Here is a 26751-nt window from a genome sequence, read left to right on the forward strand (position 1 = left end):
ACTCATCAAGATTTTTCTTGAAGAGTGCTAATGAAGAACTTTGCTTGACATAGATGGGTAGCCTGTTCCAGAGTATGGGAAGTCTCTGGGATAGGAATCTATCCCTCCAGCATGTCCTGTTTATTGTGGTGACAAGATTTATGTCCCTTGAGCGTGTAGCTCGGAGGGATTGGGATTTCTTTAGGTGTAGCATGAGCTTCATATACCTGTACAGTTTCTAGGGTGCACTGATTAATAGGGAAAATGTTGCCATTATCCATGTATTGTAGTACTAATTGACTATGGCTCAGGCGACCAGGATATAATTAATAGTTAATCTGGTATTTGCAGATATGTTTTCCATTCTAAAGCGGTCTAGTGTCATTTTGGTAGCCATTAGTTGCAATAATATTTATTTTTAGCACAACTACCAAACTCCTTCCTATGATGGACAATGGCCACAAATGATTGTGACAGATGATTTTAAGGAATTTATAGAATATATAAATCTAAGTACAGAATTTTTGAAATGTAAATATCCGTCACCTAAATCTAATATTAATTTTTCTAGATATATTTTTTTACTTCAGAAAATGGGATTTTTCACTCTAAATTATATAGTAAATCTCAGTTTGTTAATGAATATTTACACAAAGGTTGTGCTGATCCAGAACCACTTTATAAGGAGTTATTAAGGGCTAAGCTATCAGGACCTCTAGGCTAAAGAGTTCTCAAACAGTTTTTAAAGAAAAGAGAAACAATATTTGGTTATTTTTTAATTAAAATTTGAGGTTATAACATTGATTATATTATAAGAACCATATGTGAACTAGGGAAGAAAAGGAACACTGAGTATATGCCAGTTTTAAATGATAGTATGAAGGAAATGAAAGTTGATTTTTAATATCCATCTAGAGATAGTATAAATGCTGAAGCAACAATGCTCTAACAAACTGTAAAACTAAGCTGGGAAATGATTCAGGGTAACCCTGATTTAGAAAAAAAATCAGTACATTGATATATATATATATATATATATATATATATATATATATATATATATATATGTATATATATATATATATATATATATATATATATATATATATATGTAAGAAAAATACTAACATTAATGAGGTATTACAAAAAATCAAGGTTGTAGAGTATAAATACAATTATGGAGCCTGTAAATATTGTTTCTGTAGAGTGAGTTTATTACAACAGTAAGTATATAGCTTTACATGGTTTAGATATATGTTTTTGTCCTAAAGGAAGATATACATGTAATTCTGAAAAATATGTATATGTTGCCACTTCTTGTTCATGTAAAGCATTTTACCAAGAAAAAAAATAGCAGGACATTAAGTGCAAGGATTTATAAACATTCTAATGCTATAAAAAAGCAAGGTTTTTAATGATGCTTACAGTAACCATGCAATAAGCTGTAATAATTGCAAAAAGTTTATTTTTGGCATTTTAGAATCAGTAAGAATAATGCACATGGAGGGGATTTGAATAAATTATTGGAATTCAAAGCATTATTATGTCAGTTAAGGCTTGATGACCCCCCCTTTAATGATTATTTAAACATGAAATGTCTTTTAAAAATGAATGAGTTGAAATGAGTTTTTATTAGTTCATTGTTTATGATGGGAATGTTTTTTTTTTTACTATTTAAATGGAATACTGCATGATTTCCAATCAGTTCTGAAGAAGTCTGTTAAAATAAAGTATAAAAGCACATAACTGAATTTATAACCTCAGGAGTTTAGTGGATCCATTTTCAGTGTGGATTATGAGTTTACTTTATTTGTTTTATGTATTTTAGTCTGTTTCTGCAGTGTTTGATATTAGCAATCATGTCATATTTTTCAGTAATAATAAGCTGTCAGTGTAGAAGTGATCATAGCCCCTGAGAAATCTAATCACCTGGACCATTCCTTCAGAATGTCATAGACATGCTTTACCATAGTATGAGCTTAGTTCAGCATTAAGGCATTTGAATGAACTGAGTGCATGACAGTAATTTTGATAATTGAAAGTGATTGAACCACAGTTTCATAATATATATTTATATCCCCCAAGATTATGAGTCAGCTCTAAGTACACTGCAGATCAAGAAAAAGAAGATTATCCCTTCATTGCAACCATCACCATTTACAGCCTTTCAGTCATGTGGCTGAAATACATTTTAAATGCTTGGCTATCCAATTACCATTTACCTACACACCAGGATTATACCTTACCACAGCAAGTCATAGGAGTCACTGGCAATGCACCATTATCCTCTATTGTAGTAGCTCAATGGCACAGAGTATGAAATAAAAAGAGACAGCATTGTTTTTGGCAAAGGCTCCCTATTGCCCTCATATTCCTATCACAGTTTTGGTTCAGTATTATACACTTCCTGAGCAGCATGCATACTTCTTAGCAGGATTTCTATGTGGCACATGGCCCTGGCTGGATATCCAAAATAGTTTGTTCATCTGCTATGCATGAGCAGAATGGGTTCAGCCTGTAAGCGTGCAACAGGCAATATGGCACTACAAGGGAGCTTTTAGTAGTCAAGGGAAATAATGTCATCTTTATTACATACCATGTTGCAGTTCATTGAGCGAAATGTCTTCCTTTTCATATTCTCTATGTCTACAGCATGCAGTGCTGTGCGTATAGTTAAGAGATGCAGTCTGTTGCTCTGAGTACCATCCAGTGATCTGCCATCCTTTGGCCTCCACACATGGAAGTTTGTTTTACTTGGAGTGTACTTGGGAATGCAGTTTGTTTCCCCATATGACAACTGCATTCAGTACACTTTACACAACTGAACTGGGTTATGATCAAGTGTGTCTCAAGGATTCCCCTAAAATGTCCATGTAATTAGTTTGAGGAGTATCACAGCAACCTTGGTGACAAGCAGAATGGCACATCCCACAGACTTGTTGCTGTCAAGTCCACAACAGGCATCATAATATAATATCCAATATTACTCTGTCCCATTTGTAAGGTAAACAACTCTTGATCTGTGAGAACAGTAAGAGTCTAACCACTACAGGAATGTTAGTGTCACTATGGCTGGATGGGTCTGTATCACCTACACTCAATAACTGTATCATATATTATAAATTATAAAACATTCAGAGAGTCCTGTTGGCATAAGAGGCAGCATTATGGTTAACGCTGCTGCCTCATATCACTTGGTTCTTCATTAGCTCAGTTATTGACTGCGGTGGCATATGTGTACAGTCTGCATGTTCTCCATTTGTTCACATGGCTTTTCACTGGGTACTCTGCTTACCTCACACATCTAAATACATGCCCTAAGTGAATTAGTATTTCTCCATATTGCCCACAGGCATGCATACTTGAAAAGACAGCTGTGCACAGGGAATTGTAATACTAGGTCAAGTAAGTAACTTGCTATCTGCCAGACTTGGTACATACAGCTGCAGGCATTGCAGAGCCTGTACATATATTTCACAGGAACAAGTGTTTAAACATCCATGGATGAAATATATTTTAGTGCCATTTTCTATGCAGATTGTAGTACAGTAAATGTGATTTACTTAGCCACATACAAGTCCTGCACAGGATTCTATGTTGATAAGACCAATAAGAGATTAAAAGATAGAAATTTTTAGTCATTCTTATAAGATTAGGACTTGCAATATGAACAATGCACTTGCTAAACATATTAAAGAAAATGCTGGACATGAGTTTGTTTTAGAGTGCTACATATAGTTCATGTGGGTCACGGGGGGGATGATCTTACTAACTATACTGAAACAGTAGAACTTAAACGGATCTTGAGGCTACAGGCTGATAAACATCCTGGTATTATTCCTTGTGTCTCTTTAAAACCTGTATTGAAAGGGAGGAAACTGGTTTAATGAAGTGATGAATTAACATAGCTGATTGAACATCTAATTGTTTCTAAACTGAGTTGTGACTTTGTGTTTTTATAATCTGAAGAAGCATTGGTTTTACAATGTGAAAGCACTTATCTGGTCCATTTTTACAAATAAATACTTTTACTGTGTGAAGCTGTGGTGTTCCTGCAAATTTTTATGCTTTGGATTTTCGGTGTTTATCTGGCAGTTACCTTTATCAGTGGATGGGACTTGGTTCTTGTGTTTGCTTTGGTTCTACTTTTGAGTTCCTGGACATGGCTAAGACAGCAACTATAGAACTGGAATATAACCCTTCAAGCAGAAACCTGCAGCAGAGATGGAGTAAGGTGATAAACTTACCTGAGAATCCACTTATTGGGATCAATTTTGTGGAAACTGTTAAAGAGAAAGAACCTGTAAGTAATGACTTTCCTGAGTTTTTGAGACTTGTAAGAGAACTGGAAGACAATTTGTTTAAGTTAGAGACAACAATGGCAATGCCTCCATTTGGAGGCTTGTCTGCACTATAAAATCATCCCTAGGGGACTAAGAGTGCTTTGCATGCCTAGTTATTGTTAAACGCATGCAGACTTACTTAAAAAATGGCAACAAATAAACTTAAGCTTTAAATACATCAACTTGTTGATTTAATCTTTTCTGCCTTTTCAGCAAAGTTTATTAGAGGCAGTAGAAGCATGCAGGTTAAATACTGAGCAGCACTTTAAAGGTGAAAGGTATATGCATACTCTAGAAATTACCTTCATCAATGTGGCCAATTATGAACTGAAACTTCAATGCATAAAAACTGGAAAACTAATAACGGATTACAATGACTTTGTATCTGGTCATATTTTTATATGACCAAGACAACAGAGAAGAGGGGTGGCCAGCAAAGGGCTCCTGAGCTTGACCAGAGTAATATGATAGTGTCAGAAAATCAAGAGCCTAGACTGGAGCAGGATGTTGAAGGAGCAGATGATGCTGCCATAAGAACTGATCTGCTGCCTTCCCATAATAGTGTAGAGGATGTTGCATTGAATAACATTTTAGTGCATGATGCTCTACAATCGAGTAATTTGAGGTCTGGACGTAACACAGCACAGCAGCATAATATGGGAGCCAGACCAAAAGAAAGACCAACTGAGAAACAGGGTTTTCATCCCTTACCGGTGAAGGTGAAGTCATCTTGTTCACTCAGCAGAGGGCACCACAAGAGGAAACATTCCAACGAGCATCCACAAGGAATACGCAAGATGAGGAGGTGAATTGTATCGTGTATAACCTTTCTGACCATATTTTGACTGAAGCAAAAGCAGAACTATCTGTTCTGAGTAAGGCACTTAGTTTTATTCCCTCTGTACAATCAGAGGTGAGTGATGTTCTGATTGATCTAAGACTTTTCTTCGGAATTTGACTTTAAAACTAATGTTTAATGACAATAAGGATGTTACCAATAGACAGCAATTCAGGCGGCCGAGTGTTTTTGTTCCATCTATGCCTTTACATGTACAGCTTTTTATAAAAATATGTGAAAATGAGTTATGTGAGTATATGCATAGAGAAAGGGCTAAGGGTTATTACAATTTAACTGCATTGAGCCCTTCTTCTTCTTTCGGCTTTTCCCAGTTAGGGGTCGCCACAGCGGATCACCTGTCCGCTCATGACTGGCAGTAGAGTTTTACAGTGTTGAGTTGCCAGCCCGGCGCCCAACCTTCCACAGAAGGTGCACATACACACACTCACACCTAGGGCCAATGTAGAGTGTCCAATCCACCTACAGCATGTCTTTGGGATGTGGAAGGAAACTAGAGCACCCAGAGTAAACCCACACGACCACAGAGAGGACATGCAGACTCCACACAGAAGGCACCCCAGATGAACCACAGAACCTTTTGCTTGTTGATAATGCTAACTGCTTCACCACCGTGGCCGCCAGCACTGAGCCCTAAATGATTTAAAGAATAATCAGGCTATAAGCATCAGACCCTCTGATAAAGGAAGGTCTATAGTAGTCATGAATCACAAAGATTATAATTTGAATATGCTTGCCATGCTGAATGAGGATACAACATATGTACAGATCAGCATGGAGAGGGTAAGATCTATTACTGATTATGTACATAGTGCTTTATATGAATTATTTATGGAAACTTCCATTGGCCGTGACTTGTTTGATTTTTTTGTATGTGACTAAACCTAAGATACCATTGATAAAGGGCCTTCCCAAGGTTCATAAATCTTTGACTAAACCACCCCTATGTTTGATTGTCTCAGGGGAAGGATGGGTCACACAAACATGTTCTTTATATGTGGAAAGTAAGCTTAAGGCAATGTTGGCTTCGGTCTCTGTTGTACTCGATACTGAGCAATTTTTAACTGACCTCTTCATATTTCTGGAGAGTTGTGGTGATATAACAGTGTTTTTTTCTTGTGACCCTTGATGTAATGAATTTATTTACGTGCATCCCGAATGAGCATGGCCTTGATATCATTAGAGAACTGTTAACAGAGAGGATATTTTGACAACAGTCAGGTTGACATTGTTTGCTGCTTGTTGGATTTGGTTCTAAACAATAATGTTTTTTTGTATGGTGACTGCTTATATGCACAAAAGTGGGGGGTGGCCATGGGAACCCCTGTGCAAATTCATATGCAAATGCAGTAATAAACTCATGGGAAGAACAATTTGTGCTTAACAATAACAATATATACAGACCATACATTAGATTTTACCTTCATTTTGTGGACGATGTTTTTATCTTGCGGGGAGGGGGCCAAGAAGAACTGTATTGTTTTCTTCACTACAGTAACCATACTACTGAGTTTTTGAAGTTTACTGTATCCAGACCCCTAACCGGGAAAAGCCGAAAGAAAACTTTAGAAGTCCATGTCCATGACACAGAAAGAGATTTCTTGAATATACGATTAATGGTTAACCAAATGGGTTAAATAGATACCAGTTTATTCCAAAAGGGATGTTGGAAAAATAGTTACTTGCCCTTTGATAGTATGCACCCCAGGCATATATATCTTAATGTAGTAAGAGGCCAATGCATGAGAGCCTCTAGGCTATGCACACAAGAGGAAGCATTCCATGAAAACATTGATGTATTGACTCAACATTTTTTGAAAAGGGGCTATAAGAAGGACCTTCTGATACAACATAAAGAGAGGGTGGTCAAGGATAGCAAAACCATTGCTGCCCCATACTTCTCTAGACATGCTTCTAGTGCACATAAGGATAGGAGCTTTGTCAGTAAACTCAAATTTGGTCTGAAGTACACAAATGATGTAGCCTCTGTTTGTAAAATTATACAAAAAACTGGGGAATACTCACCAGTGACGACAGCTGAAATAATTGGGAACAATCCGTTATTTATGTACAAAAATTGTTTAAACTTGAAAAGACTACTATGCACAGGGAATTGTAATACTAGGTCAAGTGACTTGCTATCTGCCAGACTTGGTGCAAACAGTTGTAGATATTGCCGAGCCTGTACATATATTTCACAGGAACAAGTGTTTTAAACATGCATGGATGAACTATATTATACTCCCAGATTCTATGCAGATTGTAGTACAGCAAATGTGATTTACTTAGCCACATGCAAGTCTTGCACAGGATTCTATGTTGATATGATCAATAAGAGATTAAAATATAGAATTTTTAGTCATTCTTATGAGATTAGGACTTGCAATATGAACAATCCACTAGCTAAACATATTAAAGAAAATGCTGGATATGAGTTTAGAGTACTACAAATAGTTCATGTGGGTCATAGGGGGGGGGGGTGATCTCACTAGCTATACTGAAACAGTAGAACTTAAATGGTTCTTGAGGCTACAGCTGATAAACATCCTGGTATTAATGCTTGTGTCTCTTTAAAACTTGTATTGAAAGGGAGGAAATTGGTTTAATGAAGTGATGCATTAACATAGCTGATTAAACATCTGTTTTTAAACTGAGTTGTGACTTTGTGTTTTTATGATCTGAAGAAGCAATGGTTTTACAACGTTAAAGTGCTTATCTGGTCCATTTTTACAAATAAATACTTTTACTGTGTGAAGCTGTAGTGTTCCTACCAATTTTTATGCTTTGGCATTCATACTGTGTGAGAGTAAGTCCATGTACATGCTCTGCCTGGTTTACTATCAAAATTGTGAAAGGCAAAACAATTTCCATTTGCAATTTCAAAGTAAACCATTGAAACTGGAATCACGACCTTGTCACAATGTCGACTGAAATGATCAATGCATCAGAGTCAACATTGTCTTTGAAAACATCACGTGATATCTATATAGGAGCTCATGTAAACGAAACTCCTATACAACATATCATATGTTTGCGCACCCCCACACCCCCTAACAATATATTCCAACTTCGAGATCACACTACAGTGGGGATATGGATGAATTTCCAAACCTCACTTATCACGAGCTCCGTATAGTTTGTCAAACACACTTATGCGAATGCACTACTGCATTCACATAACTGTGTTCGACTTCACAATACATTTCACATTTTGTGAACAACAATCTGACTTTCGGCATTATACCTGCCATCTGATTGTCATTCGCAAAAACTGGTCAGAATGGCCCTTTATCAGAAGAGGTCATGTTAGAAAAGCTCCATTACAAAGAAATTAAAAATACAGTGAAAAAACATCACAGAAACTTAGGTAGATACAGATACATAAAATTACATGACAATGTACAACAATCCAAAAAGAAAAAATACTTTTACTTATTCCAATTGTGTATGTTTGGCAGTACTGTGGTGGAGTGCATGAAGGAAGGAATAAGTGGTAGTGTGGGAAGTTTGAGAAAAGTTTGAGGGAAGTTTGAGAAGTCTGAGAGAGTCTGAGTTGTAGAAATCAATAGTGGATAGTGTCACAGCTTGAGATAGTTAGAGGTAGTTTGAGCTGTAGGAAGCATGTGTTAGTGAGAGAGGGATTATAAATTGGGTAGGATGGAGGAAGGAGTATTGTTAGAAAAGTGAAGGGATGGTTTGGTTGCTAGTATTTAGTAAAAGAAGGGAATTATTTGGTTGTAGGACAAGGAAGTTAACTAAAATCAGCCTAGATTAGTGCAGGAGCAGAGCCAGTTGTTAGTCAAGTCTTCCTTTACTAGTAGTTTGAATTTGGATGTAATGTTAGTATTTAGTATTGTCTGGGGAGTGGAGTTCCAGAATTTTGATATTTGGTGGGGTAATAGAGAATCTCCATGAAAATTAATAGATTTGGTTACTTTGAGTAGTAATTTGTTAGAGGATATTAAGGATCTGGAGTTTGAGTAGGGCTCAACTACGTTTTTGAGTGCTTGGTAGTTGTCAGGATGGTGTAGGATGGAATTGATGAAAGTAAGCTGGGTTGTGTGTTAGAAGATTTGGTAGGTCAATCCATTGTAGTTGATGAAGTTCTGTGCATTGATGCGATCTGTAGGGGTGGTTAGCAGCAAATTGAGCTATTTTTTTGTAACTTGACTCCAGTTTGTTTAGATCAGACTTTCTAAGATAAGTGAATAATGGTGAGACATATAGTAGGGTTGAGAGGAGATGAGTCCTGGCTATGGAATATCTAGATGTATCTGTAAGATATGGCTTGACTCTGTACAGGGTGCCAAGTTTAATCTGGACCTTTTTAATGGTTAGAGCAAGGTGTTTATCAAATTTTAGACTGTTATCAATTGTGACTCCAAGTTATTTGGTGTGCTGGACCAGTTCAATTTGTGTTTTATTGACTGAGTAGATTGAGGAGGGGTATGGGTATGGACTTTTGCTATTAGTAAAGAGCATGAGCTTTGTTTTATTAGGACTGAGCACTAGTTGGGATTCTGAGAGATATTTTTCTGTGTCTAGGAGAGATTGTTGGTTTGATTAGAGGAGTTCTGGTAGGGAAGGAGCTGAAAATATGAGGGAGGAGTTGTCTGCATATTGGATAATAGTTGCATGCTGGGTGGCTGTCCTGAGCCTGTTGGTGAATATGTTGAAAAGCAGTGGGACAAGAATTGAGCCTTGGGGTACCCCTACTGAGACCAGTAACAAGATGGACAGCTCATCATGCCACTTAACTGCCTGTTGGTGGTCAGTTAAGTTGCTAAGAAACAAGAGGAGGGCTGATTGTGCTAGGTTTAAGGAAGCTAGCTCATTTTAGTAGCTTCTGGTGAGATACAGTATCAAAGGCTTTAGGCATATCAAGAACGATTGAAGTAACATGTTGGTTGTTATTTCTAAGCTGGATGGTAGAGTTTGTAAAGCCAACAAGGGCAGTTGTTGTACTATGCTTAGGTCTGAAACCAATGTTGGAATGGAGACAGGAGGTTATTGGTTAGCAAATAGCTGAGTTGTGAGTGTATGCATTTTTCTAGTATCTTGGCTATGGGTGGTAGAATAGCAATTGGCCTAGAGTTGGAAAATTCAATTGCGGGATGATATATGAGAATTTCCAGAGTTTGGGGCTATATAGCTCTGCAATGGACAGATTTATTAGAAGAGATATGGATTAGGCAATGGCATCTGCTGACAATTTGAGAAATTAATTAGGGAGTTAGTCAGCTGGGAGGAATGAGGGTTTTAGTCTGGAAATATATTTTTGATGGTGCTAGTTAGAACTGGTTTGATTGAAAATGAGTTAAGGGTGTCTTCTGACCCATTGGGACTATTTAGTGGAGTTTTGTAGTCAGTTTTTGCTAGTGATAGTATGGAGCTGACAAAATGAAAATTAAATTGTGAGGCAATGCTATCTGAAGAATTTGTTTTGGTTGTAGCTGGGGTTATGGTCTGTCCTGGCTTAAGCAGTTGTTTAATGGTAACCCAGAATTTTTGGGGTTGATTAGGTGTTTTTGATGCATTGTAGTATAGTATGTGTTTTTGCCATGTCTTATTTGTTTTTTGGTTAGGTTTCTTAGTTTGTGGTAGGTGAGAAGGGAGGCTTGATTTTTGGTTTGGTGGGTGGGATTTGTGGGTAGGGTAGGGGAGTAGAGTGAACCCAAGTGAAGAGTAGGGTGAATGTAGAGGGTAAAGCCAATCAGGTACAATGACTGTAAGGTTTGTTGTTTTCCCCGATTATCACTTTTGCAACTTAGTATTAAAGAGGATTATATGTTATTTAATTCTGTTATTCTTAATGACACCTTAACAACAGTCATATGGTTTGGGAAGCTATAGGATCAGTATTACAATAATAGCTATTGATGGTTTCTTGAACTTGGGCTGTTTACATTTGGAAGGTAAGACTAATAGGAAAAGAAAGATTTTAGAGATCTTCAGCAATTGGACCAGACCACTATGAAGGGGAATTAGAGTCCCTGCTGCTGGCTCAAGCATTGTAATCTACATGGTAAAAATACAAGCAAAATAGAGCTATTCTTATTCAGTCTATAAAGTTAGAATATGACATACACTGTATTTGAATGAGGTGGGATCTTCCTGGAGACTTGTATTCCTGTATTTGTATTTTGTTTTCATAAATGGACACTTATTTGTAGAGACAAGGGCAGATATTTCGGTCTGAGTTCTTAGGGACTCTAACTGAGGTGGGATCTTCCCAGAGACTTGTGTTCTGGATTTGAATTTTGTTTTCAGAACCAAGTACGAGACAAGGGCAAATGTTTCAGTCTGAATTCTTAGGGATGAGGAATACTACACACTGTGAGACTAGTCAGCAAGGGGAGAGATTTATATATGCGTGTGTGTGTGTGTGTGTGTGTGTGTGTGTGTGTGTGTGTGTGTGTGTGTGTGTGTGTGTGTGTGTGTGTGTGTGTGTGTCTATGTGTGTATAAAATTAAAAGCAGACTCTAGGTATGGAACAATTAACAAAGCAAGATGATAATATTATAACCAGTAAACATCAGAAGAAAAACAGGTTGTGGTGAAGGAGTACTTTGGCCTAAACTGCCAAATTCCATGGAAATCCATCTTGGATTGTTTTCGATACTTAGTCCAAATACAGAATTTACTGGTATTTTTTCCTGGAAAAAATTGAAAATTAGTGCTTCTGATCATTTGTAATTTTAATTAACTTTTATCGAATATCTATGTTCCATTATGCAGCTCACCTTTAACTGCTTCTGTCCCCATGTATGCTACACCCCTCAACTTCTTTACTCAAGAGACAGGGACAAAGCCAAAAAAGGATCAGGGCAAAGGGCCAAAATAAGGGACAATCTTTAAATATTACTCTCAAAGACTTAAAGAAATCTTTGAAAAAGTATTTGTAGCTCAACAGGTTAATCAACAGGGTAGTAGTGTGAGAAGCAGTGGGTTCAAAACCAAGACAAGCTTTTGTGGTTTTGAGTGGGTATAATGGTTAAGATGTTTACTTCCCAGACACAAGGTACATTCTAAGTCTTATCTTTGTAAGGTAAATTGACTAATCCTAAAATGGCTCACAAGGACAGATTACCTAAGTATTGTTTAGTGTAGTTTTTGAGGGAAATTTTTGACATTATGGTTAAGGACTTTTCCTCACAGATACAAGGTTTGAGTCTTACCTCTAGTTATGGACCAAACTCATAATAGTTTGCAGAATAATAGTCTTGTGTTTTTCTATGAATCCACTTGCAGATGTTTTAGGCACAATGGCTAATGAACAAGCCCATCAAATATGACATATCTTATACAGTACTATGGGCAGGATTCACAAAGCCTCCGTGTAAGAGTTACAAGGCTTACACGGAGGCTGCAGTTAAACGGTGTGACGTCAGCATGTCATGCATATGCATGAGGGCATGCTGAATCACACCTAAGGCTTACACGGTCCATGGAAGACAGTAGGGGGCGTGTCCGTAGGCCGAGCCCTGCAAGCGGACACCCCCCAGAAGAGTAAAAGTGCCCAAAGTAAACCCCCATGACAGAGTACATGGAAATGTGAATAAACACAACACAACACATGCCCCCACAGACTATGAACATAAAATTATATAAATGAACATGTTATATTTTTTTTAATTGTAAAGATGTTTGCCCGTGAGTGCGCTCATTTGCACAGGCATGCCCGTAGCTCAGCCACAGTTAGCAGTAAGTGGAAAAGCATATAAGAACTAACTATGCAAAGTAAGCCAAAAAGCAATAGCATAGTGGTAGAGACGTCAGCTGAAGAGCAGGCAGTCATGGTTCGAGCCCCCACAACATCAATTTTTATTTTTAGTGAAATAAGCACGAAACAAGTCCCTGACATATATGTACACATATAAACTTATATTTTATGTAAAATGTAATGAAATGGGCCATTTATTTTGAAGAAATGTGAGATAACAAAATAATAAAAAATGCCAGATGTGCCTATAGCTGAGCTACAGTTTAACAAGGTGAGTGCATCTGCCCGTAGGTGAGCAGTGGTTTAACAGATGTAAAATGAGTGCCGAAGGTGAGCAGTGGTTTAACAGGTGCAAAATGAGTGTCCGTAGGTGAGCAGTGGTTCAACAGGTGCAAAATGAGTGCCTGTAGGTGATCAGTGGTTTAACACACTGAAACTGTGTGCCCCTAGCTGAGCTGAGTGTAATATGCGTGCTGACAGCCAAATGAAGCGTAAACCAGTGTAACCCGTTTGCGCGGAGCTGCGCCAACAAGCTAACCGACGGGCAACGTTGAGCAAGCTGTAACAAAACTGCCTTTACACAGACACACTCCCTAGCCTGTCTAGACAGTCATAAAATACAAAAAGCAGTGGCCATGTTCGAACACAGGATACCATGCACCATAGTCAAGGTACTGAACCACTAAGCCATGACAGCTGTATTTAGAAATGCAGTAATAGCAAATATATAGGAATGAATAGAAAAAGGAGCATGACAAAGCAGGTTTTGTGAAGCTGATACAATTCCAAAATGGCCAATCACAGATAAGTGCGGGAAAAACGGCATATATAAGCCCCATAGGTGGGAATACACAGCATAACCAATTGTAGAACTAACGCAGCCAGAATGTCAGGAGTAGGTGAGGGTAGTTGCTTCCAAGCACAGAGGTGGGGCATTGAGGAGTCCAGATATATGGTCTGGCTCCTTGTCCACAATCATGAGGCCCAACTCATGCAGGGCCAGGTCCTGTGGGAAGCATATAGAGCTGAGGCGTGGGACCGGTTGGCTCATAATCTCACCAGTGCCACAGGGATTCCAAGGACTGGTGAGCAGGTCCGTCACCACCATGCAGACCTGAAGAGACGTAAGCAGGACCAACTGAACCTTTGGATCCAGGAGGCCCGGCAAATGCCCTACGCCCCACTACTAAGTTACATTTAATTATGTATGTAAGAAATTAACCTAGCTGATATTATGGAGATGTGTATTCCAATATTACTTTATTTATATTACAGCTGCAGGTGTCCGTTCTGCGAACCGCAGAGCCTATGGTGATAGGCTGGTGCAGTTGCGCCACCAGGCAGGTCAGTAATCCTCTCCCTGTAACTGTAAATAAATATAAAAGTATGACAGTTAGCAAAAGAGTGTAGTGTAGTCACTAAGTAATAAAATGTGCAAGTAACAGTGTAAGAGTGTTTGCAAGTATTGCTTGATTACAAAAGTGTGTTGCAGTCTGTAATCCAAACAGAGAAATGAAAATGTCTGAAATAAAGTCTGAAATAAAGATGCCCCACCTGTAATATAATAGTACACAACCTGCAGCAGGCTGAAAAGTACAGCTGCAGAAGATGAGCAAATCACGTGTGAAATATATCCCTGTTGAAATACTGAAACATGACAGAAGTGAGACTGTTGGAAAGGATTGTAATAACTACAGGTAAAACATGTCAATAAAGCCTAGAAGTAAGTACCATCCTGAATTGTAAAATTAAAACAAGTGAGAGAGTGTGAGAAAGAGTTATGAATCCACCAATAAAGTAGTAATAACTCCTGAATAAAGTATACTGCAGTTAGTACAGAATGAAATGAATGTGACAAGCAGAACCAAACTGCGAAATGTGTTCAAAATGTTCCTGCAGCTGGAATGTGTATCCCAAAATCTGGATATATTGCTCTCAGTCTGCAATATGCAGATAGTATGAATGTTTGAAATACCAAACATCCACAGTTGTCTATAGCTATATAAAGCAAATGTAGCAGGATGATGTAGCTGAACAAAATCAGTTATGAACATGTATGAATAAAAATGAAAATGTATATTGATGTAGCAGTAACAGTCCTATCACCAACTGGAAGTAGTTATCACATAGGAAACTGTAGGTAGAACAGTAGTGTGTATATATCTGCAGCTATTAGAAATGTACAGCATATGTATTGGTATTTGAAGGTGTTAATTATATTTTTTCACCCTACCCTATAACCACATATAATCCATTCCACGTGAAATTGGTATGTGCAATCACAATTAACACCCCTGGACATTTGTCCTGTTGAGTCATACATATTTGCATGTACGTCGATGCATCTGCCCTGTTCATACATCCAAACCTGATGGCCTGTTGCCATCAATCAACCCTGCATGTTGTTGGACTGTGTATTGCTGTTCAAATTATGCATGTGTTATGCTCGCTGTTCAATGGTGTGAATATCTGGGTGTTTGGTTAATGGGAATACTAATGCATGCTGTTACAACTAATTGCGAATGGTATTGTATGTTACTAACCCAAACTGTTATGACATAATGCAAAACATAGGACGACAGGGAAGGCGGGTTCCAGCGGACCCAGCTCTCCCACCTCAGCTGGCGAGTGCACCTGGCAGTAGTGCCCAGTCCGGACCCTCCTCCGGTGGCCCTGTGCCACCTGTGGGTGGAAGCGCTGCAGGGGATGGGGCTCGTCCCCCCTCTGCAAGTGTGGCCGGAGGAGAACCACCACTCACCCTCCATAGCGTCCGGACTGTGGTCCGTAGGGAGATCCAGGAATCTGTTCTTGGGCCCCTATGCCAGCTTGAGGCACAGGTGGCACAACTTACGGGCATGCCTGTTGCCCGGCCTACACAGCCCCCAGCACAGCCCCGACCTGGGCAGTGAAGGTACAGTGGCAACTGCCCATGGGTGGGGATATCAGTTCCACTGTTGCCATCTGTGCGCTCATGGGCTCTGGATATCCAAATATCCGTCCCCGTCAATTGTGTAACCCCCCACACGTGTCATACACCGCCCCTGTATGCATCTTGTTTGTCTTGTCTGTTGACCTACCCAACCTACCTCCCCAGCTATACCGACTTCCTTTACCTGACATACCACTCTCACCTGAAAAAAAAAAAAAAAAAAAAAAGGGCACTCTGTACCCACAAAAAAATTACACCCCATACATAGCTGCCCATTTCGCACACATGTCTGCTGGACATGGAAACTGTCAATTACAATTGGCTGTACAACAAGTATTATCGTTGTCCTTACACCTCTCTCAGGGGTGGAAGGTATCAAATGTCACACCAAATTACAAACATATGCACAGCTGTTGCTGATGAAGAAATGGGCAGCTATGGGCCTTACCTACATCCCTCCTGCAAAACCCAAGCTTGTTTCCCTACTGTCTTACCCTCTTTGTGACCCCTTTTTCACCACTTTCCTGTCTCCCCATTTTCATTTCTTTCAAAGAAAATAGTGCAGGTGTGCGCACGAGTAAGCATTTCTAAGCGGTTGTAAGCGGGTGTGTGCGGAGCTGAACGCCAGTGCGCATGCAGGAGCTCCGTGCAAACCAGTGCTAACCCGGTTACAACTGCTTAAAAGTGCCTTAGTCACTCTGAATGACAGGTCCTGTACTCAGTTCAAAAGCAAAATAAAATCCCACTGTCAGTCCCGAACCCAGGACCTTGGAAATAGTAGTCTGCATGACTTACCACTAAGCCATGACTGTTATATAAGAACATTGTGCTACAATAAATATCATGTAATAGTACGAATGAATGTAAAGGGAATATAGGATGTGTAGTACACAAAGCATGTCATGTATATTTACTGTCAAATCTAGTGGATTTCTATAATAGTAGTGTGTGAACAGAAACAGCCATTATAGTTGGTAGCTAGTAGGTAATAATGTCAGTTATTATATATATATAAATATATGTATATATATATATATATATATATATATATATATATATATATATATATATATATATATATATAGTTGTAGGTGTCAGTGTACATACACACTTAGTACAGGAAACAGGAGAGGTGAATGGAGAAATGTTAATCTACAACACAGCCTGAATTATGAGAGAGATACTAACCTTTACACTCACAGAACAGTGTCCACAGCATACCAGCATGGTCCCCGCCCTTACAATCTGAAAGGGCAATGCTTATCTCACATACCCTTTTATAGCACTGTCCAGAAATCACAGTGAGAACAGCAATCAGTGCACAACTGGCTGCATGCAATCAGCAAATGCTGGCTAACAATTGGTGGAGAGGCCATCACATGGACATATGCAGATAACTACAAAAGCATCCTGTACTCCCAGTCCACACATGCAATACTTTCATTGCACAGTCTGGAGGCAGAGAGAGAGAGAGAGAAAAAGAAATAAAAAAGGAAATAAAAACACAAACAAAAACTACACTTAAGAAAAACTAAGTTGAAGCTGTCATCAGTGACAGTATCAAGCTGGGCTAGCAGCAGCAGGAACCTATACTAATGGTAACGCAACCAGCTGTGACAAACACAGGTAATGTAAAGTAACAATTTAATAGTCTACATACTGTGAACCCTCCATACGTGTTATTGGTCTGTATCTATATGTATGTCTATGTGATAAGTTGTGTGTACATTGTTTTACCCAAAGGGGATGACTATACATTTCATGCCATTCAGTGTTAGGTCATGATTCTGGCACCAGTTGTCCGTTTCAGTGAGGCCTGTCTGTAGGATGTGTGTGTCAGCTGGTGTATCGACTATGGTGCCTAGTTTGCAGTCATCTGGGAACTTTGTCATCCACAACCCACCCATGTTTGCTTTCACAGCTGAGAAGTAAATGCCAAACAAGAGGGGTCCTAGGACAGAGCCCTGTGGGATACCACTTGTGACTGGCTTTGAGTCTGACATGGCTCCCGCAATGTTTACTTTATGGATTCTGTTGTTCAACCAGTTTGCAACCCATCATGTGACATATGTATTAACATTTAAGCTGATGAGCTTGTCTATGATGCCTGAGTGGAGTATTGTGTTGAAGGCCTTAGTCAAGTCCAGGTAGGCTGTATGGACTGCTTTGCCCTCATCAATGTCTGTAGTGACTGTGTTGAAAAAGTCAACCAGGTTCAAAAGGCAGGATCAGACCTTCACAAAGCCAAACTGGGTGGGATCAAGTGTCTGTAGGTCCCCAATATCGCTGTATATGAGTTCCATAATGAATCTTTCCATAGCTTTGCAGACCAGGCTGGTTAAGCTTATGGGGCGGTAGTTCCCAGGGTCAGTAGAGGTGCCTCCTTTGTGGAGTGGGACCACTGTTGCTGTACGCCAGGGTTCAGGTACATATCCCGTAGTAAGGCTAAGGTTAAATATTAGTTTTATATGCGGTTGTAGCTCCACTTGGAGTTCACGTAGCACACATCCAGGGATACCATCAGGTCACATTGATGCTGTGTGTTCTGCATTGCTGAGGGCAGCCCTCACCTGGACATCTGAGATGACAGGGAGGTTACATTCAGCTGTGATAAGTATTTCTTCTTTTGGGGGAGAGGGAGGGGGATATTTGCACTGAACCTGTCTGCCAGAATGTTGCCAATATCTGTGGGTTCAGTGAATTTTATGTAGTTGTGTACTAACTCTGAGCATATCTGAGGCTTTTGGTCCATGTTTCTAACAAAACTGAAGAAGGCCTTGTGGTTATCTTTAGTGTCCTTGGCCATTTCTCTCTCAGAGTTGGCCTTGGATGTTATTATGAGCGAACTTAGCTTATTACTAGTGCCGACCATAGATGCCTTCCCTTTATGTGATTCTGCTCTGTCCTGCAGTAGCCTCCTTCTCTCGTTATACAATTTGTCTTTGGCTGGGGTCCACCAGACAGGATGCTTAACCTTTGTGCATAGGGTCTGGGTTAGAATTGTGTGTGGATGTTCCATGTATTCTTGGGGATGTCCGTGGGAAGCATTTGCAAAGGGGTCAGCATTGTGGGTTGTGGCTTCCACTGGCCCAGTGGGCTGCATGGATACCATCTCAGTCCTAACAAGTGAAAATCTGTCTATTCACATATATTTCAAAGTAGTCTACTGTGCTGGTGGTGGTGGTGGGATATGTATATCCAGGCCGATTATTTTGTGTCCAGATCACACTAGTGGATGACGTTTCACATACAGTACCTTGTTATGAACCCCCAGAGTGAGGTGGTGCATTGGACCTGTCTCAGTGTGCTGACTGATGGGGTTTGGTACTATGTTGTATGGAATGTGGCAGGTATTGTTGCACTGGTGTCGGCTCAGCACTGATATCTGGCCATGTACATATGTATCCACCAAGAGACACACACGTGCTACATATGGGAGTAGTAGTATATCACTACAGTTGAGTATCATGTATAGTATGTGTGCCATATTTTGCTGACATAGTTTGCTGATATCCTGTTTGTGTTCTCTTTCAGGGACATGGCGCGTCAGCGAAATCCTGCCTACTCTGCTGCAGAAGATGAAGAGATACACCAGAGCCTGGTGCGGGATTATGACATACTGTTTTCCCGCACCAGCCGGAATCAGCAGGAGAGGGCTGCACTGTGGCAAGACCTTATCCGTAGGGTAAATGACATTGGCACGCATAATAGGACATATGAGCAGGTACAACATCACTGCAGTGATTTAATCAGAAATGTCCATCAGCGTGCGTCGGATATCCACAGGCAACAGGTCGCCACAGGAGGTGGAGGGGCTACTCCTAAGTGTTGTGGCTCCAGCCCAGGAACATCAGCAGCAAAACAACTGCATTATGATGGAGGCTGGAGCGACACAGCAACACGACATGGAGCATGCAGGTAATATGCCATATGTACACTTGACTGTTCTGTACACTGTTAGTTTATGCATGTGTAAGGTGTGCCCTTGGTATGTAGCTGTCAACATAGTATGTAATTGTGCAGGTGTGATATTGCCAATATCAGCAGCTGACATGTGAAAGGCAACTGTTGTACTACTGAACTGTATCATACGCAGTATCAATGGCACAGTTGTGCCCACTGACACTAATCCCCTCATTTCTGCAGGTCCCTCTGGTGTTACAGCAAGGCAGCCCAGCCATGCTGGTGAGTGTGTTTTAACAATACCTATAATAGTCCTGATAGTGCTAGTAATAATAGTGTACCTCAGTAGTGCTCTGTGTGTATACTGCGGGGTGCGCATGTGTGCATGTGTCCACATGTGCATGTGTGCATCACTGGCAACATTGTGTAGACATTGTAAACTGTGTTTCCTGTCTTCCTCCCACAGGTTCTGGTGCTGCTCTGGTGTCCTGCAGCAGAGAACCTGAATCTGGTGCCACAGGTACTGATAATGATGATATCTGTGTAATGGCACAGGAAGGTGTGTCAGGGTCCGTCATTCGTCAGCCATTTGACAGTACACAGCTGTCAACCCCATCATTGCGCACAGTCGTCCTGCCAGTACATCCTATGTCATCAATGTCCCTAGGTGATGGACAGGATACAGTGGGCATTGACCAGGGTAATGTGGTATCTGTGGCACATGCTTCCCCACACAGCAGCCATGGGCAGGGTCCTGAGATGGTACCACACAGACAGTTGCCCATGGGTTCTCGTGGGAGCATCCGTGGGTGTACTGCCTCTGGCACACATGCCCAAAGAGGTCTGTCAACCTCAGCTATGTTTTGGGCTGTCATGCAGGCACAGTCACGTATGGAAAGGTACACCAGACAGGGTCTGAGGGAGCTGAGAGCATGTCGCACATCCATGACCGGCAGTATGCGTGACATCGCGGATGCTATCCGTAATTTCACCGATGTCATAGACAGACATTGTGAGGACATATTACAGCAGTTCCCCAACTACATGTCCATGAGCCAGGGCAATGGTGGACGGTTGCAGCATCAACGTGGCCATATGACAGCAATAGCAGCAGCTGGCAGTCATCGCGGACGACAACAGGCCCGCAGATGCCCCCATAGTGCCAGCAGCAGCCCCAGCAATGCTGGGTCTGTGCTGTCATCAGACCGCCCCAGGAGACCACATGCACATGGCTCTGGACAGTCCCAACAGGGACCTGTGTCCAGTCAACGAACACCCACTTCTGATGACAGTACCCAGTCTGGCTTAGTACCGGATACGGTCTGTAGCACCCCTGCCAGGCACAGGTACTGTGTCCGTGGCCACAGACACTGATCTGTATGACTTGCCAGGTGCAGTCTGTGGCTGTCCACACACTCCAGTATATGGCAGCCATGAGGTGGAACTGTGTGCATGCATACACACATGTGAAATGTTAACACCTAGGGCTCCCATATACACGCACACACTGCACCAACAGTGCCCCACCCTGTACTGCTGTCCCTCACCAACACACATACACATACATGTCAATTGGTGGTATCAGTGGCAGACTCAGGCATACCTAGTTCACACCCTGTGCATATGATGAAACTGTGCCACCTCCTGCAATCTCCAACATCAGTGCAGGAACAGGTTAACATGTTGCTGATGCACAGGGTGACTACATAGAAGTGTATTACTAGTATCATGTTGGTAGCAGTACAGTGTTTTGATATGATTGTGTGTATATCCCAGCATGCCTGATGCAGTAACTGTATGACTGTCCTGAATTGTTATCTACACCCATAGTAAGTACCATAGTGTAACAGCTGCACATTATTGCATACCGGTGGTAAGGATGTCAACAGATAGCCACATACATAGGTAGCACAGGGGAGAAAGTAATGCAAGTAGTGATATGCAATGATGGACATGTACACTAATGGTGGCATGTTGCCCACAACGACTATGCAATGTGGATGTTTGCGCATGTTGATATGTGTGCAGTACCAATTTAATTTAAATTAAATTAAATATTAAATAATATCAGTTTTACCATGGACATCTGAGCTGTGCATTCCTGGGTACATGTTTATAGTGCCTGCATATTTGCACTGTTACCTACTGGAAGTGGTACCCCTTCTTTGTTGTACAATGGACTACTTCCAGCCCTGCTTACTGTAGCTTTGTTTGCATGCATGTTTGCTTGAGGTTCCCTGGAACACTGATTCCATCTGCAATGCAGATTTACACAGCTTCTGTGGATTCCTAGTGACATCTGCATAGTGTACTATACGTATGTCAGTGTCTCACTTGACAGAACGTCACTGTCTGTCCTGTTCCCATGTACGTTGCCTGTGACACATTGCATATGACTTACCTGGCATTTACCCACATGTGCAGTCATAAATGCCAGCGCTATAAAATCAGTAGCAGTACACCCACACATACTCACCTTCAGTATGTTGTTCCCCATTGGCCCTATGTGTTGGTAATCACCATGGCAATCACACTACTATGGTAGCATGTGCAAAGGTAACCTGTGAATCACTTCTATGGTCCAGTTGTGGTATATGTGTGTCATGTGGCAATGTCACAGCTGTCACATGTATGCAGTCAACCCTCTCCCCTGGCCAGGAACGTACAACACATGTGTGAGATACAACCACTGGGGACTGAGCACTCTGAACCCAGTACTGCCATACTCTGTCAGGTGGCATGACATACTACAGTGACTACAATACCAGTCTGACATAGACCTGCACTGACAGCAATCCAAACACACTGGGGCATACTTGGAGCCTCAGAATAGCATCCTGCCTGAGCATCACACACCTCCGCAGCTGGCACACAGGCATATGTTAAGTCGGAACAGAGCACATGCCACACATGGCACACACATCCCATGTGCCAAACACTCACAGCCTGTAGGGCTACACAACACACCTGCTACAGATGTGTCAGGTACCTCTCTTGGCCGGTGCAGTGGGGTCCCGCTCAACAGGCTGTACATGGTGAAGGTCACAGTGATATGCCCGTGGGGCACTATGGTCCACCACATAACACATGCATACAGGTCAGTCAGAGGCATGGACACATATGACTCAGTCATTGTCCATGCCACTATGGATGACCTGAGACGTACCTCCCTGGACTACATGATAGGGAACATAGAAGTGCTCTCTCAGCATGTGGCATGGGCTGGTATGAGCCTGACCTTGGTTGCCATCATACCCTCACCAGGTATGCTACCACAATATGTAGGAAGGGTGTTCTATGTCTACATTCTGCTCAATCTCCAATGTCATTCATAGGGTATCCAATGGCTGTCAGCATGTGCTTACATGCTAGGGAAGCCACAATGATTTGCAAGGGGCAGCTTGCACGTGTCACCCATGGGCCATTGTATATTGGTGAAGCCCCTTGATACACACATAGTGCCTTTTGCTGCAGGGCACAGATTACATAGCCACCTCCGCGGGTATCACACAGGATAGGACACTAACAGTAATGCTACACAACACCAGCAGTATACACCGCAAGATGCATGCACTGGACACTGTCCTCAGCACGGTAAACTGCAATATCTGTGCAGTAACAGATTCCTGATTCACGGCTCACAGGTGCAACCCATCACTGCCCGGTTATACCTCATACCATGCCTGTCGTCCCCTACACATGTACCACACATGAACAGGGGGGAGGTATCTCAAGGCACCACAGATACACACACCTCCAGGTTGTTGGCACAGCACAAAGCATCAGGGCCTATCCATGTGCAGCTAACAGTGTGTTGGACTGCCTTCTGGTTCATAGCCTGGCACACACAACCCTCCCATACACAGGAAACCCACCTGTCCTCCTTAACAACACTGGGAATATGACGGTCTCTAGATATGTCTTTATATGGCTGGACTGCATCCAGCTGAACATTGTGTGTGAGCATTACTGTAGCTACAACACACTAGCTGAAAGGTTCCCAGCATGTAGTCACTGAATTGCAGTGGAACAACATGTTACCACTCCCACAACAGGTGGGAACATGCAGCACCTGTTCATCGACTACATGTAGACTATATGGCCCAGACCAGATGTGTATCCCCCGCTGTTAGGATGATACCATATACAACTCACACTATATATACACATACTGCATGCAGCCCCTGCACAGTAAGACACAGTCATAATGTTATGCAGTGCAAATACCATTTATTCACTTGAGGCATGTGTCAGACATGGTAACTATTGAAAGTCACAGGTATATATGTGTATGTGTCACACACATACATCATGTGTGCATTGCCATTGCTGGTTTAAGCAATGTCATGCATTGTTATGAACAACAACCCACACATGGGCATTTTGTGTGACACAAACACACGTGGCAGTTGTGGGTTTCCAAAACATACCTAGCTGTGCTCTGACAGTAGTAATAGACCCAGTAGCGGAGCGCACTATTGGCATTACTGGGTGATTAGCCCTGTTTGGCTGTACTGATAGTGTGGTGACATCACCTGTGTTTACTGGGGGAATATGCAGCATCTGGTGTATTGTAGTAATTGCCAAAAGGAACTATTCTCTCACACTTGCAATTACACACACCCTACTACCCCCCCCCCACACACACACTTGCCATTTGCAGGATTTATACCCTTACCTAACTATGTTATGACACGTGAGAGAGACGCATTAGCGAAGCGCACTATTCGAATTACTGAGAGGTTCCTCTTCTCCGGTTGTAGTTATAGGGTGCTGACATCATCAGTGTTTGGAAAGGGTAATGTGCATCATGTAGTGTGTTCTCCTGATTGCCAAAAAGCACATATCTTTCATACAGAATTGCACACACACAAACTCCCCTCATCCAAGCACACACACTTGCAGGATTCAAACCCCTACCTAGCTATGTTATGACACTTGAGAGAGACGCATTAGCAGAGCGCGTTATTTGAATTACTGGGAGGTTCCCCTTCTCCAGCTGTACTTATAGGGTGCTGACATCATCAGTGTTTGGAAAGGGTAATGTTCATCATGTAGTGTGTTCTCCTAACTGCCAAAAAAGCACATATCTTTCATACAGACTTGCAAACACACAAACTCCCCTCATCCACACACACACACACACTTGCCGGATTCAAACCCCTACCTAATTATGTTATGACACTCGATATGAACGCATTAGCAGAGTGCGCTATTCGCATTACTGGGAGGTTTCCCTTCTCCTGCTTTACTTATAGGGTGCTGACATCATCAGTGTTTAGAAAGGGGAATGTGCATCCTGTAGTGTGTTCTCCTAGTTGCCAAAAGGGACATTTCTTTCATACAGACTTGCACACACACTAACCCCCTCCACACACACTGGGCATTTGCAGGATTCAAACCCCTACCTAGCTATGTTATGACACTTGAGACAGACGCATTAGCAGAGCTCGCTATTCGCATTACTGGGAGGTTTCCCTTCTCCTGCTGTACTTATAGGGTGCTGACATCATCAGTGTTTAGAAAGGGGAATGTGCATCCTGTAGTGTGTTTTCCCAGTTGCCAAAAGGGACATTTCCCTCACACAGACTTGCACACACAACAACCCCACTCACCCACACACACACACACACTGAGCATTTGCATGGTTCCAACCCCTACCTAACTATATTATGACACTTGAGGGAGATGCATTAGCAGAGCGTGCTATCCGAATTACTGGACATCTGTTCTGCACCTGCAGTATTTATAGGGTGCTGACATCATTATTTCTACAGAGGTATGTACATCTAATACTACCTGTCAGGTGGGGGATAGCATATATATGCATTTGCAGCCACCTACTTCAGGGTCAGATATGCACATCGCACTGGCAGGTTATGTTCTATACCATGCTTTGTGACCACAGGACCTGTAACACACAACACAACCAGTCCAGAACACCCCTCCCACATCCAGGACACACATTCTTCCCTGGGAACAGTGCCAGGATATGCAGGTGTTCACATACACCATTCCAGTTGTTAATGTCAGGTACAGGCATATTGTGTGTGGGAACTACTCAGGCCTCTACAACATTACCCTACAGCCACTACAATTTGTGAGTCCATGTGCTATGACAGAACCACTCACCACAGCCACATGGGGGAATACATATTGCACCTGACCATCTGCAACATGGGTACTCACTGCTCCACACCAGAGGTAGACCACCATTGTTGATATCTGACCATACCCACCTTTCCCTGGACATCCATATCCCATCCCCACCCCCAGGCAAGGTTGTCACTGCAAACAAACTGTATTTATCACAAGCAGACTTTACACTTGTGAAGACTGGGGTGGAAGACTTCAAAGGACCCATGCTGGGGGAGTATACTGGCCACTCTGCATAATCCTTGACAATTGCATTCTATGAGCATGTGGAAGGTTTGCATTGATCATGCTATCCCATATATACCCATGACTGCTCCACAACAGGACACCTGTCAGGTGTACACCAGCCATATATGAGCTGTCCAACACACAGAGTGAGCTAATACATTGCAGAGCTGTAGCCCACAGAGGGAGGACATCTCTGAACAGTACCGGCACGACACTTCAAACTTGTGAAGACTGGGGTGGAAAACTTCAAAGGACCCATGCTGGGGGAGTATACTGGCCACTCTGCATAATCCTTGACAATTGCATTCTATGAGCATGTGGAAGGTTTGCATTGATCATGCTATCCCATATATACCCATGACTGCTCCACAACAGGACACCTGTCAGGTGTACACCAGCCATATATGAGCTGTCCAACACACAGAGTGAGCTAATACATTGCAGAGCTGTAGCCCACAGAGGGAGGACATCTCTGAACAGTACCGGCACGACACTTCAATCCCACATAATCATCACGACACAGTGTTGACAGTGAAATTGTCCAGACAATGCAGATAAGGCTCCCCTCAGTCTGTTATTGATGCCCACTTACTGTTCGAGATCCTCAGCAACCCTCTTCCAGCACACACCAACA

This window comes from Protopterus annectens, chromosome 3.part0, assembly GCF_019279795.1.
Source record: "Protopterus annectens isolate FY-2018-M chromosome 3.part0, PAN1.0, whole genome shotgun sequence".
Classification (NCBI taxonomy): Eukaryota; Metazoa; Chordata; order Ceratodontiformes; family Protopteridae; genus Protopterus; species Protopterus annectens.